General features: G+C 42.8%; 1 long non-coding RNA gene across 1 annotated transcript; it reads right to left on the bottom strand.

The window, feature by feature from the left end:
• Positions 1 to 13407: 13407 nt before the first annotated feature.
• On the bottom strand, positions 13408 to 20148 carry LOC116991256. Its single transcript, XR_004416721.1, has 3 exons — positions 20136 to 20148; positions 17216 to 17368; positions 13408 to 13445 (listed from the first exon to the last, which is right to left on the bottom strand). It is a non-coding gene; the product is annotated as an uncharacterized LOC116991256 (long non-coding RNA).
• Between the last annotated feature and the right edge of the window lie 221 nt (positions 20149 to 20369).

Below are 20369 nucleotides of genomic sequence, written 5' to 3'. Positions count from 1 at the left end.
ATAGAAACATGAGAAGATATTTTGAAATTCCAGTAACATTCAGTGCAAGAAGCATTCTGGTCTAATAAAGATAATTTGACCAGACCTATCCAAAAGGTCTCCCTGGATGGTGCTTAATTTTCCACAGGTTTTGACTTTAGTTTATTATAGTTTAGAGATACAGCACGGAAACAGGTCCTTAGGCCAACAGAGTCCGCACCGACCAGCAATACCTGTACTCTTACACTGTCCTACACACAAAGTGAACAATTTTTTTACATTTATACATTTATCAATCTACAAACCTGTATGTCTTTGGAATGTGGGAGAAAACCGAAGATCTCGGGGAAAACCCACGCAGAATGTACAAACTCCACACAGACAGCAGCCGTAGTCATGATCGAGGTCCAGATTCGATCCTGATTACGGGTGCTGTCAGTACGGAATTTGTACGTGCTCCCCGTGACCGCGTGGGTTTTCTCCGGGTGCTCCAGATTCCTCCCATACTCCAAAGATGTGCAGGTTTGTAGGTTAATCGGCTTCTGTAAATTACCCCTAATGTGTCGGATGCAAAACTGGGTGTAACATAGAACTAGGGTACGGGTGATTGTTGGTCGGCATGGACCTGGAGGGCCTGTTTCTATGCTGCATCTCTAAACTAAAAAAAACTAAAGATGCTCTGTAATCCGCTGAGCGTAGATTTGTAGCTAAATTTTCCCATGGGTTTAGGATAGAACTAGTGTACGGGAGATTGATGGTTGCTGTGGACTCAGTGGGCCAAAGGGCCTGTTGCTACACTGCATCTCTAAACTAAACTGGAGCTCAGGTCACTAACATGGGCTGAATGAATGTGTTCCCCAAAGTGATTACACAATCTATGTTGATTTCTCCAATGGGGAGGAGACAAATTGTGGGCTCAGAGCTCAGTACACTGGGCGAGAAAACATGCAAGTAAAGGAGTGTTTGACTCTCTAGATGGTACAATGCAAGGATGTGAACATTAATTGTATTTGTCTCTCCGCAGATGCTGTCCGACCTACTGTGTAATTTTATGATTATGTATTTTAAATGTTGCTGATGTTTGCTTTTAGAAAAACATGGTAAAAATAGCTCTGTATTCCTTGATCATAGCATGTCCAATAGGACATATAATTCAGTCATAGAACAGTAGAGAGTGGAAATAGGCCCTTCGGCCCAACTTGCTCACACCGGCCAACATGTCCCATCTACACTAGTCCCACCTGACTGCATTTGGCCCATATGCCACTAAACCTGTCCTACCCATGTACAGTACCTGTCTAAATGTTTCCTAAGTGTTGCAATGGTACCTGCCTCAACTACCTCTTCCAGCAGCTCATTCCATACACCCACCACCAGTGTGTGAGCTATAGGTAATTTTCTCATACCACATATTCCAGTCGGCTGTTTGAGTAGCAATCTATTAATACTCAGTTAATGGTCAGGTTTGATTAAAACCTTGTATACTTGAGGAACATGCTTGAAACTATACAAGGAAACTTAGCTTGGAACTGTAATATATCAGACATGTCTGCTATTTAATGAATTTTTAGCTTGGATTCCAATTAAAGTTAACTGATTAAATTGTTTGATCTCCCTCTTCACTGAAGGGTTGCCATTGTAACATTTACACTTCTCAATGAATTATTGAAAATTCATTTATATTAGTGACAATATCCTAGACATTTGCTTTATTAAATGTTAACAGTGTCTTGCAAAAGTTGTCTGTTTAATGCTATTTCCTCAATTTATAAGCAGTGTGTACAATCAATGGAATTAATTATATTTCACATGTATAAATGTGACAAGTTACAACAAGCAGCAATTATCCGCATTTGGTAATAAAATCAAATGTATGCTGGTGGCTCGGCTGCTGAAGATGCATAATTGCCTAAATGAGTCAACAACAGCAAACACCACAAATAGCCCTTACTGTTAGATGGGGCTTGTTAAAGTGAAAGGCAGCATATCAGTCGTATTAAATTCCAGCTACTAAACCTGACAGTTGTTAATGAAGCCCACAGTCCCAATCATAAAATTGTTTTACTAAATGTGTTTTTTTGTGTGTACATTGCTTCCAGTACATGGAAGCTAGCAATCTCAGAGACAGCTCTGTTGTTCTTCCATTGTTGTAGATCAACTCGACAACAACTGAGTTTATGATACCAGCAATGTGGTGCAATATTTTAAAAGACAAAACTGTAGGTTTGAATGAGTAGAAATTAAAATATGACCCTCACAACAATGTGTTACATGGAATTAAGTTGCCTTTTGTTATGCATTGTGCACACCTGCTTCTGTTCTTTTGTTATATGTTTAGAATTTAGAGATTCAGTATGGACACAGACCCTTCGGCCCTAAGAAGCAGCCCATGCTGACCAGCAATCGCCCCATGCACTAGCACTATCCTCCACACTATGGATGATTTACAGTTTACAGAAACCAATTAATCTGTAAATCTGTCCGTCTTTGGAGATGGGAGGAAACCGGAGCACCCGGAGGAAACCCATGTGGTCACAGGGAGAATGTACAAACTTCATATTGACAGCTCCCGTAGTCAGGTTTGAAGCTGGGTAAGGCAACAACTTTACAGCTGTGCTACTGTACCACCCAATGTTTATAACAATATATGAGGAGGCCGTTTGTTTCATTGGGTCCAGGGCAGCTCCTGGAGGAGCAATCTCAATGGGCCCAGTACCTTTCACCTTGTTTCTCTTTCCCTCTTCTCTCTCACACATTGCCATCAACTCTCCTTTAATTCTTATTATCACAAACCTACTCTGGAGATAGGTTACAATGGCTAATTAACTACCTGCATCTGGGACGTGTGAGGGGACTGGACCTACCTGACGAAATCCTCACCCTCGTAGAAAGAGCAAGCACACTCAACACAGACCAGACTGAGTCTGAGTTATGTTGTGAGTTGAAGTTGTGACATATTGTTGTTATGCTCAAAGTTTTAAACAACTGCTGCCTTTAAGACCTATAAAGTTACCTTTAATTAATAGATTTATTTGATGCTTTGAATTCAACCCAAGAGCTTGTGTAACCATTTACCGCAACATAGATCACATTTTGCTCTGTCAGGGATCATGAAAATTTATGGCTGATTGATCAGAACTGAAGAGAGCTGAAGCAGAACTGAATACAACAAGCAGTTTACCAATATTGAATGCAGGAATACAAATTCAAATACTTAACATTGGAAAAACAAAATTACCGAGTAATTGTACTGGAAACATTTATTTTTAGCATGACCATGTGACCGAAACAGCTTAAAGATTTTAATTGTATTATTATGATTACTTTCATGCTATTTATCACATTGTATTTTGCAACTGTGTGGCTGGTGCAGAGTTAACAATATACCTCCTAGAGGTATTGATTATTGAGTATCTCCCAAGGCACATTTTGCTGCATATATGCATCTCTAACTCCATTAGTTTAGTTTAGTTTATTGTTACGTGTACCGAGGTACAGTGAAAAGCTGTTGTTGTGTGGTAACCATTCCACGGAAAGACAATACATGATTACAATCGAACCACCCACACTGTACAGATACATGATAAGGGAATAATGTTCAGTGCAAGATAAAGTCCAGTAAAGTCCGATTAAAGATAGTCCCAGGGTCTCCAATGAAGTAGATAGTAGTTCAGAACCGCTCTCTAGTTGTTGGTAGGGTGTTGCTTGAGGCTGCCTGATAACAGCGGGGAAGAAACTGTTCCTGAATCTGCAGGTGTGCTTTTCACACTTCTGTATCTCTTGCCTGATGGGAGAGGGGAGAAGAGGGAGTGGCTGGGGTGTGACTCATCATTGGTTATGCTTGTGACCTTGCCGAGGCAGCATAAGGTAAAGGGAAGAATAAATCCCTGCTATACCAACAGTGACCCTTAATCATTGCATGTCTGTTGGAGATTGAGTTGGTAGAGTTCATTGTACTCATTGGGATAGTGCATCTCAATACATGTGGTGTTGCGCCTTTGTCAAGGAACTCCACTTCCACGGACTTCTTATCGAAAGAATAACTATTTTGTGGACTCGGAAGATGGAACATGATGGTTTACCAAGCAAAGATCCTTTAACTTGAAATGTTAGCTCCATTTCTCTTTAGTTTAATTTAGTTTACTTTAGAGGTATGGCGCAGAAACAGGCCCTTCAGCTCACTGAGTCCACACCAGCGATCCCCGCACACTAACACTATCCGACACACACTAGGGACAATTTTCATTTACAGCAAGCCAATTAACCTACAAACCAGTATGTCTTTGGAGTATGGGAGGAAACCGAAGATCTCGGAGAAAACCCACGCAGGTCACGGGGAGAATGTACAAACTTCATACAGACAGCACCTGTAGTCAGGATCGAACCCGGGTCTCCGACGCTGCAAGCGCTGTAAGGCAGCAGCTCTACTGCTGCGTCACCATGCCGCACTTACATAGAAACATAGAAAATAGGTGCAGGAGTAGGCCATTCGGCCCTTCGAAACTGCACCGCCATTCGATATGATCATGGCTGATCATCCAACTCAGTATCCCATACCTGCCTTCTCTCCATACTCCCTGATCCCTTTAGCCACAAGGGCCACATCTAAATCCCTCTTAAATATAGTCAATGAACTGGCCTCAACTACCTTCTGTGGCAGAGAATTCCACAGATTCACCACTCTCTGTGTAAAAAATGATTTTCTCATCTCGGTCCTAAAGACTTCCCACTTATCCTTAAACTGTGACCCCTGTCAGAGATGTTGCCTGCCCGCTGTTTTTTTTTGGAATTTATCATAGTCTTAGAGAATTAATTAAATGCCCTCTTTTATGTCTTCGCTCTGAGTTGTTTTGCAGCTAGCCCAGTGATCAGCACCTTATACTTTGGACTCATTTTGATCATCCTACTCTGAGCCTTTCTCTAATGAATGTTATTGAGTAAGACTGACCATTAATGAAAGTTCATCGTTTGATGAGCCTTGCCACTGATCTGAAACATGTCAGCATAACTTGTTTTGACATTCTGCAATCTTTGGGTCCTTTTCAGTGTTTTATTTCACTAATTGATAGGACCGTGCACAAAATGGGAAATGATCAATCAACTCTTCCAAATTGCTTTCCAATTTGTCTGACTTTTTATTCAATGACTGTTTATTACAATTGCTTTGCATGTGCCGTGCGTCTGTTCCACTTCAAGGCTCTATGGATATTTTTTACATGAGATAAAAACTTGGGAATGTGCAACCCATAAACAACAATGGTCAATTCTCATGGTCATATCTTGAAGCCTGTGAGTCAAATATAAATGTATATGTTTCTGTGGCAAGACATTCAAAAAGTGTTCCATTATTGGCTGAGCACATCCATTGATTTATTATCCTGTCTTAGGCTTCCATAGTTTGATTAAAAGACCAGCAGAATTTATCGTGCACCTTCAATGGACCATTTCTAGTCTCTTTCTGCCTGAAAGCAAAGTTTTTAACATGTTCCTCAGCAGGGTGTATAGGTTTTCTAAATGACTCTGGTGACTTGCGCATGTTTTGATCTGAAATATTTTTGAGGCATATATTTCCTCAGTGGGCAGAGAATAACGTTCTAGTCCTTCTCAAGCACAGATCAGTTCAGTTGGAAAATTAAGAGGCTAAACTCTCAAAACAGTTTGCTTCATTTGGCTAAATGTGAGATCATCTATATTAATTATCTGCCCGGCGCTGATCCATCTCAAGTCAAGTGTTCAAGTGAGTTTATTGTCATGTGTCCCTGTATAGGACAATGAAATTCTTGCTTTGCTTAAGCACACAGAAAATAGTAGGCATTTACTACAAAACAGATAAATGTGTCCATATACCATGATATAAATATATACACACATGAATAAATAAACTGATAGTGCAAATAACAGAAAGTGGTTGCTAATAATCAGAGTTTTGTCCGAGCCAGGTTTAATACCCTGATGGCTGAGGGGACGTAGCTATTCCTGAACCTGGTTGTTGCAGTCTTCAGGCTCCTGTACCTTCTACCTGAAGGTAGCAGGGAGATGAGTGTGTGGCCAGGATGGTGTGGGTCTTTGATGATACTGCCAGCCTTTTTGAGGCAGCGACTGCAATAAATCCCCTCGATGGAAGGAAGGTCAGAGCCGATGATGGACTGGGCAGTGTTTACTACTTTTCCTCTCCAGGGCGCTCAAATTGCCGAACCAAACCACGATGCAACCGGTCAGCATGCTCTCAACTGTGCACCTGTAGAAGTTAGAGAGAGTCTTCCTTGACAATCCGATTCTCCGTAATCTTCTCAGGAAGTAGAGGCGCTGATGTGCTTTTTTACCTGCACAAGCTGCATTGCTCTGTTGCAACCTTTACAAGCACAGTTTAACATATGCAGCTGGCACTAATGCATCAGAAACACAAATATGTCATTACTTTCCATTTTCTGCAAAATATTAAACAGACCTAACCTTATGAAAAAGTGTAAAATGATGATCCTCCTTTCTGCTTTCTTTGGTTTGAGATTGTCAAAGCATTTCATTTCAATTTCATTCTATTCATATAGCTACTTAATTTAAATTGTGATCAACAACCAGTATATTTATTTCTTATATTTTTGCCTCTTATCATTGTGCATCAATAATGTTTAATTGTCAAATGAACTGACAATGAAACAATTAAATCATTACTTGCAAAAGGACACAAAGTGCTGGAGTAACTCAGCGGGTCAGGAAGCATCTCTGGACAGGTGACAATTTGGGTCGAGACCCTTCGTCAGACTCAACATGGATAGGCAATGTTTCAGGTTGAGACACTTCTTTAGACTGACGTTTGGGGATGAAACCATTCTTCAGATTCCACAAAGGGACACAAAGTGCTGATGTATTATATAAATAATATATAATACACAAAAAAAGTCAATACATTAATAATCCCAGTACAAGTGCAAAATGTCCAAAGTCCTAAGTGCAACCAAAGTCAGTCCACAGTTCATAGTTGAGGTTTGTGTTATTTAGTGTTGAAAACAAAGATGGTTGTTGTGAAGAAGCTATTGTTAAATTTGTTGTTTCAGAGTTTATACCTTCTTCCTGCTGGTAGGAATGAAACAAGATCTCTTTAATGTGGGGGAGGTCAGTAAACATAATGGACCAGGCAGTGTTCACCACTTTTTATAATCTCCTTCATTTCCAACTGTACGAGGATAAACAAGGCCATGATGCAACCAGTCAATATGTTATCTACCCGTACATCTGTAGAAGTTCAATAGAGTATTTGTCGGCATTCCGAATCTCTTCAATCTTCTAAAGAAGTAGAAACATTGATTGGCCTTCTTTATGATTACGTCAATGTGCTTGGCAGATCTTTTGTGATATGCAGTCCAGGAACTTGAAGCTATTGATTCTCTCCACCGCCAAATCATCAATGAAGATAGGTTTGTGGATCCTTAGATTTCTCCGTCTAAAGTCAACAATTAACTCATCAATCTCAATACCATTGAGAGAAAGATTGTTGTTCTGGCGCCATTCAATCGGGTTTTCCATCTCCCCACCACACTGACTCATCATTACTCATTGTTCATTGAAGGACCTGGCTCAAGATAGGCTATTTTCAAAGATATTGGCTGACCTCCAAAACTTCACCCACATTAACTTTAAAAGGAGTTGCAACAGCCAACTGGCCACTCAATATGAGTTGCATCTCATCCAACTTTTATTCCATTTAAGGTAGACACAAAAAAGCTGGAGTAACTCAGAGTTACAAGCAGCATCTCTGGATGGATGCCATTTCCGGTCGAGACCCTTCTTCAGACTAGTCAGGGAAAAGGGAAATGAGAGATATAGATAATGGTGGAGAGAGATAAAGAACAATGAATGAAAAGTAACGATGACAAAAAAGCAGGCCATTGCTAGCTGTTTGTTGGGTGAAAATGAGAAGCTGGTGTGACTTGGGTGGTGGAGGGATAGAGAGAGAAGGAATGCCGAGTTAGAGAAGTTAGAGAAATCAAAATCATACCACTGGGCTGTAAACTGCCCAAGCAAAATATGAGATGCTGTTCCTCCAATTTGCATTTAGCCTCATTCTGACAATGGAGGAGACAGGCCAAAAAGGTCAGTGTGGGAATGGGAAAGAGATTTAAAGTATTTAGCAACCTGGAGATCAGGAAGGTTCAGGCAGGTTGAGTGGAGATGTTCAGCGAAACTATCGCCCAGTAGTCGCGCCGATGTATAAGAGTCCACATCTTGAATATGGTGCAAGTGAACCTCTGCCATAACCTGAAAGGATTGTCGGAGCCCTGGACTGAGTCGAGGTAGGGGGTATAGGGGCACATGTTGCATCTTCTGTGGTTGCAAGGGAAGGTTCCTGGGGAGGGGGAGTTTTGCGTGAGAAGGAATGAGTTAACCAGGGAGTTGGAGAGGCAACGGTCCCTGTGGAAGGTGGAAAGGAGCGGAGATGGGAAGATGTGACTAGTGTTGGGATCCTGTTGGAGGTGGCAAAAATGTTGGCGGATTATGTAGTGTATGCAACGGCTGATGGGGTGAAAGGGAAGGACTAGGGGGGACTTGGCTCTGTTGAGAATAGGAAGAGGGGGAGCAAGGTCGGAGCTGCGGGGTACTGAGGAGACACGAGTGAGAGGTTCATCTATGATGGGAGAAGGGAACCCACAGTTCCCTAAAGAATTAGGACTTCTCGGATGTCCTGGTATGGAACACATCATCTTGGGCGTAGATGTGGCGTAAACGGAAACATTGAGAGTAGGGGATAGAGTCTTTCCAGGAAGCAGAGTGGGAAGAAGTGTAGTCAAGATGGTTGTGGGAGTCAGTGGGTTTGTAAAAGACATCTAACTTGACATCTACAGAAACATAGATTGCCGTGCATAATATTGTGATAAATGGATGAGACTCTATAAAGTACAAAGTTAAAGTTTTGTAACTTAAAAATAAAGTTCAGAAGTAATAGGAACAGAATTAGGCCATTTGGCCCATCAAGTCCACTTCGCCATTCAATCATGGCTGATCTATCTCTCCATCCTAACTCCATTCTCCTGACTTCTCCCATAACCCTTGACACCCGTAGTAATCAAGAATCTATCTATCTCTGCCTTAAAAATATCCATTGACTTGGCCTTCTGTGTCAATGAGTTCCACAGATTCACCGCCCTCTGAATAAAGAAATTCCTCCTCATCTCCTTCCTAAAGGAACGTCCTTTAATTCTGAGTTCATGACATCTGGTCCTAGACTCTCCCACTAGTGCAAACGTCCTCTCCACCTGTGTTGGTACACGGTTGCATTCAGTTCGAGTCTGCTGAAAGGCAAAGACACAAAGGAATTTCTAAGTATCAGAAGATTGAGGTCAGTCCACTTCCCCTCCATCGTTCTTATGACTAAATGATAAAAGTATCAGTCACAAATATCAGTCACTGGCCATTTGTTCTCAGAAACAGTTCGAGAAAGTGCACTGCGATGGAAATCTGACATTCACAGCTTTTATATATTATTAACCATTAGATATATCGGTGAATTTATAAAAACACAAAAGATTGATTCTCCAGAGCTGCTGCCTGACCCGTTGAGTTACTCTTGCACTTTGTGTACATTTTGTAAAGCATTATCTGCAGTTCCTGGTTTCTACAAAAGATTGGAATGTGCTTCTAAAATTATAGGCTGCTCCCTGGGTATGAAGCATTCATAAGACAATTTTGCATATGTTCAGAAAATATATACTGCTGTTAATCTCGGTGGAGATGAATGGATTTGTTGATCCTCCATTAGATTGTCCCGCACAAGTCAAATGGACAGACTTCTCCAATAAGCGGCTGGTAAACCGCACAGGTTCAAACCTCATTGCAAGACTCTATGCAGATAGCAGTGTTGGAACACGGCTAACTTGACAGCATCTACCATATGTGAACGGGCTTGCAGTTTCTAAACCTCATCACAGATGCAGGCATATATATCGTACCAGTCTGCTTTGCTGAAATCTCGAGACGTAGATTTTTCCCTGAGTTACACGAGGGAGCTTGCCAAAAATAATTAAAGGAGCTGAGAAGAATTCTGAGTGGAATACTGAGCAGCAGATGGCGGCAATAAGGAAAAGAGAGGATTTCAGGACAGAAATGTTCCTTCACAAGAACAAGCAGCCGGCAGACAAGGTTCCCTCTGGAACTGTTGTCTGTCAGGCAACTTGATGTTTTTTTCTTTAATTAACTGCTCAAGGCATAACTAATCAATAACAATAAAATATAGTTCTAATCAAGCTTCAAGGACCTTTCGCATTTGTTTCTCTTGCTTTGATCTGACCATCTCTCGCATAGCATGTGACAACACATTGGTCATGTGATTCCTGCCATGTTGGATTTGGCTGTATTACACATGACATGTACTGATGAGGCAGTGTGTGACATTGTTCAGTATGAAAGGCTGATGTGGTATCAGTGGCACCAAATAGACCTCCATGCTGTAGTTAACGCTATTTGTGCTGAAATAGAGTCATAGAGTTATACAGCATGGAAACAGACCCTTTGGCCCAACTTGCACACACCGGCCAATATGTGCCAGCTACACTAGTCCCACCTGCCTGTGTTTGGTCCATGTCCCTCCAAACCTATCCTATCCATGTACCTGCATTGCTGTTTCTTAAACATTGGCATAATCCCTGCCTCAACTACCTCCTCGGGCAGCTCATTCCATACACCCACCACCCTTTGTGTGAAAAAGTGACCCCTCAGATTCCTATTAAATCTTTTCCCCTTCACCTTAAACTTATGCCCTTCTTTTCTCGATTCACCTACTCTGGGCAAGAGGTGTATCAAAAATAATTAATTTAATTACAATCACTATACAAGGCCAAACCGTGGAAACACACCCACCACCATAGTGCAAAATCACCAAATTATCTAGACACTACATTTTCCAAGAAATAAATTACAATCCTTACAAATATACAAAAAACTACAATACAACCATGTTACAATCAAGGATGCATTCAACCCCCCGCGGTGCCCAGCGGTCCTGGAAATCCCCCAGGAAGCCATGGACAGCGCGTAGTCCCTCTCCAACACAATCCAGGCGCGGAAGTAACTCCAGACAAGGGTCAGGCATCTGGCTCGGTCAAAGCCCTCTTCCACAAGGAGCCGTGACTGGCGCCAGCCTGGCCAGGCTCTTTTCGCCCCCTTTTTTTGCATCAAAAATAATTTATTTAATTTCAACACGATACAAAAACCAAAACAAAGCAAAACCGTGGTGACATACCCACCACCATGTTACAAAATCACCAAATTATTCAGAGTCTGAATTCCAAGCAACTATGTTACAAATATTCTAATAACTACTATACAACCCTGGTAAAGGGGCATGCATCTGGCTCGGGCAAAGCCCTCTTCTGCCTGGCGTCGTGACTCGATAGAACTAGTGTATGGGGATCGCTGGTTGGTGTGGACTTGGTGGGACATAGAGCCTGTTTGCAACCTGCATCCCACTAGGGACAATTTACAGAAACCAATTAACCTACAAATCGACACGTCTTTGGGATGTGGGAGGACACGGGAGCACCCGGAGAAACCCATACAGTCACAAAGGAATGGGCAAACTCCATACAGTTAGCACCCACAGTCAGGATCGAACCCAGGTCCCTGGCGCTGTAGGGCAGCAACTCTACCACTGTGCCACTGTGCTGCCCCAGCAGCATCTTGCTTCCCCTGTGAGCTGACAGCAGCTGCACACAGCTCCTCAGCCAAGGGTCCAAGGTTGAATATGGTGCCATTTAGACTAAAGCAGTCAGGCGTTGGAATAGATTGCGCACCACTGAGTGCCCAAAAATGCCAGCCTGAAGAAGGGTCCCCTCCCTCTCTGTGTTCCACAGAGATGCTGCCTAACCTGCTGAGTTACTCCAGCACTTTGTGTCCTTTAAACATCAAGGTTCAATGATGTATCAGGAGCCATTGTCAAAGTTGCATTTACAAATTAATGCACAGAATTAAACATAGAAATGAACTGGTATTACTTTTTTTGGTTGCAGTAAGAAGGACACAGAAGCTGCCTGTGTCAACGGTGTGATACAGTGGAGGCTGCACAATGTAAAATGATCATCAAATCCAATCACTATACACAGTTATTGCTACACCTCGTGTTCAGCATTACCAGTCTGAGGATCAACTTTGTAAGCACCACCTTTCCACAAGGTGGAAGTAAATATCCTATTATCCCCAGGCCGTTTTCATCTTTTCATCATTTTTCATGGAATTGAAGTCCGGCCGTTGGGTCTGGGGGCTCCCTGGTTCTTTGTGGTCATTTGCTTCAGGTTATGGAGCTGAGTGTAATTTAATGAGGCTTCAACAGCAGCAGTGCATCCCTTAATGTATGTACAAAGGCAGAGTCTGGGAATTCTCAGCGCACTCTAATTTCCGGGTCCATCTGTTAAGGCATCAATGCCAGCGAGACACGAATAGTCAGTTTCTCCTTCAACTTTAAAAGGTTTAGGAGCCACAACACTTGTTTCCGTCAGCTGAACACTCATTGAGCGGTTTGTCAAATTCCTTTCACCCAGGTTGACATTGGGTGATGAGAGGTTTTTTTTTTTCAGAAACTGCAGAAGTGTGTGTGTTTAAAATTTATGTCATGCCCTTCATCTCAAAGGAACCGAGCAAATGTTTACATCATTTGCATGAAGTATGTACAAAATCAGGAGCTGGCCCAGATGATAAATTATTCATTATTTTCTTGTTTATTAGGCTGGGAACAGTATAAACGGTAATCAGCTCTGCAGGAAAATCTGTAATCATTTCATTTTCATAAAACAGCCTAAAGATGACAACATCGCAAAGATAATTGCAGCTGATCGCCATTCCTTAATAATGAATGCCTGGACATGAGCAGCTCGCTTCTAACGAGTTATATTTACCTTAATATCCACATCACAGCCACATGGATTTTTTGCATATGGAAATTAACTTCATTGAGCAAGGGGAAATAGGGAATCAATTTATTTGGTTAATTTTGGCTTGAAGAATAACACTGATTGTTTTCATCACTTTATTAATTTGGTTTCTTTACTCCCTTTTACTAGAGTTATAGTCATAGAATCATTCAGATTGGAAACAGTCTCTTCAGCCCAACTTGCCCACATCTACACCAGTCCCACCTGCCTGCTTTGGGACGAGTGTAGATGGGACATGTTGGTCGATGTGGGCAAGCTGGGCCGAAGGGCCTGTTTCCACGCTGTATAATTCTATGACTCCATGACTGAGTTACCTCTCTTTGCTTTGCCTTGGTACTTCATCCCAACAGCCCCAATCAGCTTTCCATGAGATAAATGAACCTGTTGTGTACCAACACCCATTCTGAGGAAGATGTAATGTTTACACAGGGGTCTATCCATGGCTACACAGGGGTCTATCCACGACTACACAGGGGTCTATCCTTGGCTAGACAGGTCTATTCCCGGCTACACAGGGGTCTATCCTGGACTAGACATCTCTATTCTGAACTTATGGGGCTTTTTCACGGGGCGATTTGACGCAAGATGTCACCAGAGTGAAGTGGTCGTGGTCCAGCACGAGTTTCGCACGATATAACGGGGGGTAGATAAAGAGTTCCCACGGTAATTGGCATTTCTGTTATTTGTGCGAGTGACTTGTCCGTCTCCCGAGCTTTCCCGTTAATCTTGAATGAACATCGTGAACTGTAGTGTTGTTAATCACGTGGCACAAATGATGTCACTTTGTTTTCACACACTATATTGGTTTTTTTCACACACTATATTCCTCCCTTGGTTGAATTGGCTCATTTGGAGACATGCCTATACTAAGTATTTTCGAGTACAGGATGGTGGTTATTTTCATTGACGCGCTGTATGCAGCAGCCCACTATGTGCATCGAGAACGCTTGCGTGAAGGCAGAAGGGTGAGATTAATTAAAAAGAGAATTAAGAGGAAGTCTCACTGGGTGAAGCCCATCTTTCAACGGAGACCTCAATTTGGACAATATGATCAGCTGCTTAATGTGCTGTGCGAAGAGGATAAAAGTGCATTCACAAACTTTGTCAGAATTTCACCCGAGCTCTTTAATGAGCTGAAGAATAATCTGGGTTTTTTTAGACAAATGTTGTTTGGTGTGATGCACCTTCTCTCAATATGTGCAAGAAGTCGTCTTTTTATTTTGTCAAATAGGAATAAAGACTTTGTCTCACATTGACCGTGATGGTTGTCTTATTTTATTATCTACTGAGAGGTGAAACTTTCAAACGTTTAACCAGTCAGTAGACAGACAATAAATAGTAACAATCGATCCATAAATGGTGTATACAAGGTGAAGGGAACAACACTGTGTGCAAGATAATGTTTAAATCATGCGAGGAATCGATCGGGTAGATGCACAGTCTCTTGCCCAGAGTAGGCGAATCGAGGACCAGATTACATAGGTTTAAGGTGAAGGGGAAATGATTTAATATGGATCTGATTAAATACTGTCAGTAGTAAACCCGATCAAAAACAACATCAGGACGTCTATTAAACACCAGAGATCCCAGTAAACACCCAGCCGAGACTTATTACAGGTCTAGTGGAAAGACACAAAACGCTGGAGCAACTCAGCGGGTCAGGCAGCATCGCTAGACAACATGGATAGATGATGTTTCGGGTCTGGACTCTTCTTCAGCGCTGAGTTACTCCCGCATATTGTGTCTTTCCAATGCAGATTAGCGTCTGCGATTCTTTGCTCCTGCATTACGGGGTCTATCTCGATTCCCAATAAAGTCTAAAACCCATCCTCCAGAGTTCTCAGCCCAGGGCACCCATAAACAAGCCCTTAACTCCACACTGGGGACAGAGGCTGAGAGGTGTACAAAACCATGAGACGAACAGGCAGGGAAATAGACAGAGTCCAGGGTAATATATGTATTTTGCCCACAGAGGGGATTCGAGGACCAGAGGGCATAGGTTCAAGGTGAGGGGGGAAGATCTAATAGGAATCTGAGTGAGGGGTAACATTTTTGCACAAAGGGTGGTGGGTGTATGGAACAAGCTGCCAGAGGAGGTAGTTGAGGCTGGGTCCATCCCTACATTTAAGAAACATTTAGACAGGTACATGGATAAGACAGGTTGGGAGGGATATGGACAAGACGCAGGCAGATGGGACTAGTTTCGATGGGACATTTTGGCCGGTATGGGCAAGTTGAGCCTAAGGGCCGGTTTCCACACTGTAACTCGATAAAGCCAGTGAGTATACGATCTAAGATAGTCTCAGGGTCTCGAATGAGGTAGGTAGTAGTTCAGGAATGCTCTGTGGTTGGTGTTAGGATGGTTCAGTTACATAAGTGCTCAAATGTAGGCACCGTTTTCGCAGTGGAAGCTCAGAGACTGTGCAGCGGGCGATTGTCGTGTTTTTTTTTTTTTTTTTTTGTTTTTTTTTTTAATCAAAAATATTTATTCAAATATTAAAATTACAATACAATAAAACAAAACACCACCATAATACAAGATGAACAAATATGCTAATCAACTGCTAAACAACTATATTACAATCCTTGTCAAGGATACATTCAACCCCCCTCGGTGCCCAGCGGTCGTGGAACTCCCTCAGGGTGCCCGTAGACAGGGCGTATTCCCTTTCCATCCGCACCCGGGCACGGACGTACCCCCGGAAAAGGGGCAGGCAGCCGGCTCGGGTAGAGCCCTCCACCGTCTGGCGCCGTGACTCGCGGATGGCCAGCTTGGCCAGGGTGATTGTCGTGTTGGCTGGGACTCCTGTTATACATGCAGGGGATTCACCTCAGTCTGAAGAAGGCTCTCGACCAGAAACGCCACCCGTTCCTTCTCTCCAGATTTGCTGCCTGTCCGGCTGAGTTGCTCCAAGCAACTGGTGTCTATCTTCAAAGGACTGACCACCGGGCTGGATGTCGGGGCTGGCGTGTTGCGTTTCACAGACCAAACTGTCCAATTAATGGTAACAGATGGGCACTGAGGGAAGTCCCCCCCCCCTCTGTTTATCTGCCCTTTCTTTAACGTTTGTGCCTCTATGCAAGTATTTCGCGAGCCATCCCAGACTGCCCATTTCTGCTCCCCCTCATCTTTAATAACTACATTTCCCTAACAATTACTATCTTTGTTAGTTATAGGAGCAAAATTAGGCCATTCGGTCCATTAAGTCCACTCCGCCATTCAATCGCGGCTGATCTATCTCTCCCTCTCAACCACATTCTCTTGCCTTCTCCCCATAACCTCCTGACAGCCGCACTAATCAGGAATGTATCTATCTCTGCCCCTATTCTTCACCCTTTTCACAGTAGTTTTGTTTTTATTGGAGACGCGGGAGACAGCGGATGCTGGAATACTGAGCAAAACACGAAATGCTGGAGGAACTCAGTGCATTTGTGTTTAAGAAGGAACTGCAGATGCTGGAAAATCGAAGGTACACAATAATGCTGGAGAAACTCAGCGGGTGCAGCAGCATCTATGGAGCGAAGGAAGTAGGCAACGTTTCGGGCCGAAACGTTGCCTATTTCCTTCGTTCCATAGATGTTGCTGCACCCACTGAGTTCCTCCAGCATTTGTGTGTGTGGGTGGGAGTAGGGGGGGGGGGGGGGGGGGGGGGGAGAGAGAGATAAGGCAGCCTGAAGAAAGGGTCGCCTGTCCATTTCCCTCCGTAGATGCTGCCTGGCCCACGGAGTCCCTACAGTCTTAGAAACTGCTTTAGACAAAAAGAGACACAAACTACTGGAGTAAAATAGCTCAGCAAGTGAGGTACCTGAACACTCAAAAATGAAAAAGAATGAAAATGTGATTATTTCACCTCCCTTCAACTATTTTGTGTTTCAGCATGAGAGGGATTATAACATTAGAGACATTCATCTTGTAGTGATGTGTTAATGAAGAATTGCAGACATCAATCTGATAGTAAAAAATATTTTAATTTAACAATGAGGTAAAACAAGCACTGACAATCAAACTGCTCAGTTACTCACCGTTCGCAGGAGTTCCCACGGTACCCGCAAGAGTTATTACGAATATCGCACGGATATCGCACTGGCCACTATGTTCATACAATGTTGCAATGCTCAACCACAAGTGTACAAGTCACTCTTGGAGAAATTCAAACTTTCTTGAATTTTCTCCCGAGTGACCAAGTTACACGACTACCTGCCGTTAGCGCCACGGTGGTCCACGGTGGTCCACGATTGCCGTACTGTTATCGCACGAGGTTCCCACGATGTTAAACTCTGGTTCACTCTTGCGTCAAGTCGCCCCGTGAAAAAGCCACTTTACTCTCCGTCTGGTCTCGTAGACTTGCTCCATCTAGGAGGCAGACTCCCCCTTCAAAAAAAAAATGAGACAGTCAATACTAAACAGTCAATACAAACTATTTTTGTTCTTTCAATTTCTTGCATAATAACTCTTGGCTTCTTAACTTTTACTTCTTCACTTCTTAACTTTTACTTCTTCACTTCTTAACTTTTACTTCTTTGCATTTGTCCCTTAGTGTCTTTAAACTGTTGCTCGGGTCGTGCTGCGCGCTCCGCAGGGCTCCTTGACTCTCTCTAACATGGCAGCAGTGGCGGCGGTTATTGCCGCTCGGACACGGGCTCTGATCTTTGGGCGCGGGTGATGGTCAGGGGCAGCGCGGTGGCGGCCATTACTGCCTCTGGGAGAGGCTGTCAATTCCGCTGGCCTTCACGGTAGGTGCCTTCTCTCCGTCTCCCGGTGCAACGCCCGGAGCTTGCGGCCGGCCGCCGGCCCTCTGTACCCGTCGTCTTTTGGCTGCGGCGCCTGTGTTGTGGCGGTAAGTGAAGGCCTTGTCTGTCACTTCTCTGCAGCCGGCCGGCCACTCCTCTCCCTCGGGGTGGGGGTAGCCAGGTCCTCAGAACAGGGCTTTTGGACCTGCAGGGTGAGTGTGAGAAGCTGTCGGACTTCGATATTTTCTTTGCCCATTTCCTCCTGAATTCTGAAAGAACATCAGGATCGTGAAGCTGATCGGCTCTGGGCCCTCCGCTGCGTGCTTACTCTTTGGGCTGCCACACCTGTGTTTCTTGCTCTTCTTCTTGCATCTTGCTTCTTTCACTTGGACTGTTACCTGCTTTGTTTTTCCGAACATTTTTTTTTTCTCTCTGTTTCCTTTGACCGAGCATCGGGACTGGTTAACTGTCCTCGACTCCGAGTTTTCTTTTTCTTTTTCTTCTTTTTCAGCTCACAGTCTCTCATGCTTCTTCTTCTTCTTCTTCTAGCATGGAGAGTGGTCCCAGAGGCTTGAGTCTCTCCATTTTCTTTTACTCTGACACCATGTAATGTCTTTCTTAAGACCTTTATGTGACTAACACAATGAATACACGTCTGACATCTTGTAAGAAAGGTTTTATATGCAATTACTGAAACTTCTAGAAGGTCACTTGACCTCAGTCACGAGGCACAGGTACATTTGCCAGCTTCTGCTTTTGACGTCAAGGGGCACTGGCATTTACATTACATAATACATTACACATTACATTACATATACATCACAGAAGATATTCATCTCTGAAACTTCTCACAAGACGCCTGACCTGCTGTGTATTTCCAACATTTTCTGCCTTTATTATCAAAGTAGGAGATGATGTTGAGGATGGTGTAAACTGGATGGTGAAATGTGTGAAGGCAGATTCAATGGTGAAACAGGTGAAATCATGGCTAATGGAATTCTGTAAGGTGGACTTTTCAAGGAACATTATGCAATTTCCATATGTTTTAAAGGGACCTATTTTGGAAATTGGAAATGAATAGGGAACCACATATACCAATAATATTGATGGCAAAACAGTTAATAAAATAGCTTTTGTCCATGCATCTGCCAATCCAAATCCCCCTCAGCTGTATCTACCTATCACTTCCCATTTTATGTCCCACTCGCACCTCTTTTGTAGCTTTCTCCCCCTTACTACAATCAGTCTGTAGAAGGGTCCCAACCTAAAATGTCGCCTAACCATGTCCTCTTGAGATGCTGGCTGCACCATTGAGTTACTCTGGTACTTGGAGATTTACCCCAAAATCCTGCATCTCTGTAATAAAAATATGGGTTACCTTTGTTTCAAATAAACTTATAGAATGTTAAAATGTAGTAATCAGAGTAAAAATATAGTAAAGATGTATAATATCATTATGCATTGCCAGCAAGGTCTCAGCTGGAGCATTTTATACAATTCTGGGCACCACATATGGTAAAGATAGAAAGGGTTTCAGAAAGCAGTTGCCACTGATGTTGTATTTTAAATTTGAACTTTTCTCTTGGAAACAGAGAAGATCACGATGTTTAAAATGATGAGTTTGTGTTGAAGAGAGACCAAATCAACTGTGGAATTGGCAAAATGTAATTCCAAGAAATGCAACATTCTTTCAAAATTATTTTTAAATACGTATTTATTATTTTTACTAATAAGTGTACATATGTGTCAATGGTTGTCGTGTTTGTATTTTTTAACCGGAGGAGATGCAATGGAATTTTGTTGCACAGTATTGTGTAATGACAATAAACGTATTCATTCATTCATTCATTCATTCATTCATTCATCCATTCATTCATTCATTCATTCATTCATTCATTCATTCATTCATTCATTCATTCAATCATTCATTCATTCATTCATTCATTCATTCATTCATTCATTCATTCATTCATTCAATTTCTTGCTCCGACTAACACGGCACGCAATTGCAGAAAGTTGAAGACACAGCCCAGCCCATACCACAAAGCAGCCTCTCCTCCATCTACACTCCATGCTGCTACGGATAGACAGCCAACATGATAAAGTACCACTCACACCATGGTCATTTCTCCCCTCTCCTGTTGGGCAGAAAACACAAAAGCTTGAAAGCATATACCACAAGATTCAAGTGTAGGAAGGAACTGCAGATGCCGGTTTAAACCGAAGATAGACACTAAAAGCTGGAGTAACTCAGCTGGACAGGCAGCATCTCTGGAAACTCTTCCACTGTGTCACCCAAAGTGGTAATTAAACCACTATCTGTTGTGCATGCCAATGAGATTTCACAAGAACTTGACTGAGCAGGACATGGAGGGATAAGGAATGAATGCAAGCAGGTGCTATTAATATAGGCAGGTTTGATAGTTGCCATAGAATGGTGGATCAAAGGGCAAGCTTGTTACCGTGCTGTACAAATCTGATTCCAAGATGGTGCCAGAGCAGGGTGACTTTTTCCATGTTCTTCCCAGGGAAAGATCTGTTACCATCCAATACAATCACACCGTACACATTTTCACACCTTACACTTCCTTATCACTGTGTTTCCATCTCCTCTGAATCTCAGTCTGGTGAAGGGTCTCGATCCGAAACGACACCCATTCCTTCTATCCAGAGATGCTGCCAGTAACGTTGAGTTACAACCGCTTTTTGCGTCTATCCACAAGATCAGACTCTTGAATGAAC

This window comes from Amblyraja radiata, chromosome 33, assembly GCF_010909765.2.
Source record: "Amblyraja radiata isolate CabotCenter1 chromosome 33, sAmbRad1.1.pri, whole genome shotgun sequence".
In the NCBI taxonomy this organism is placed as follows: Eukaryota; Metazoa; Chordata; class Chondrichthyes; order Rajiformes; family Rajidae; genus Amblyraja; species Amblyraja radiata.
Note: the sequence above shows the minus strand (reverse complement) of the source record. Positions and strands in the feature narration are given on the sequence as shown.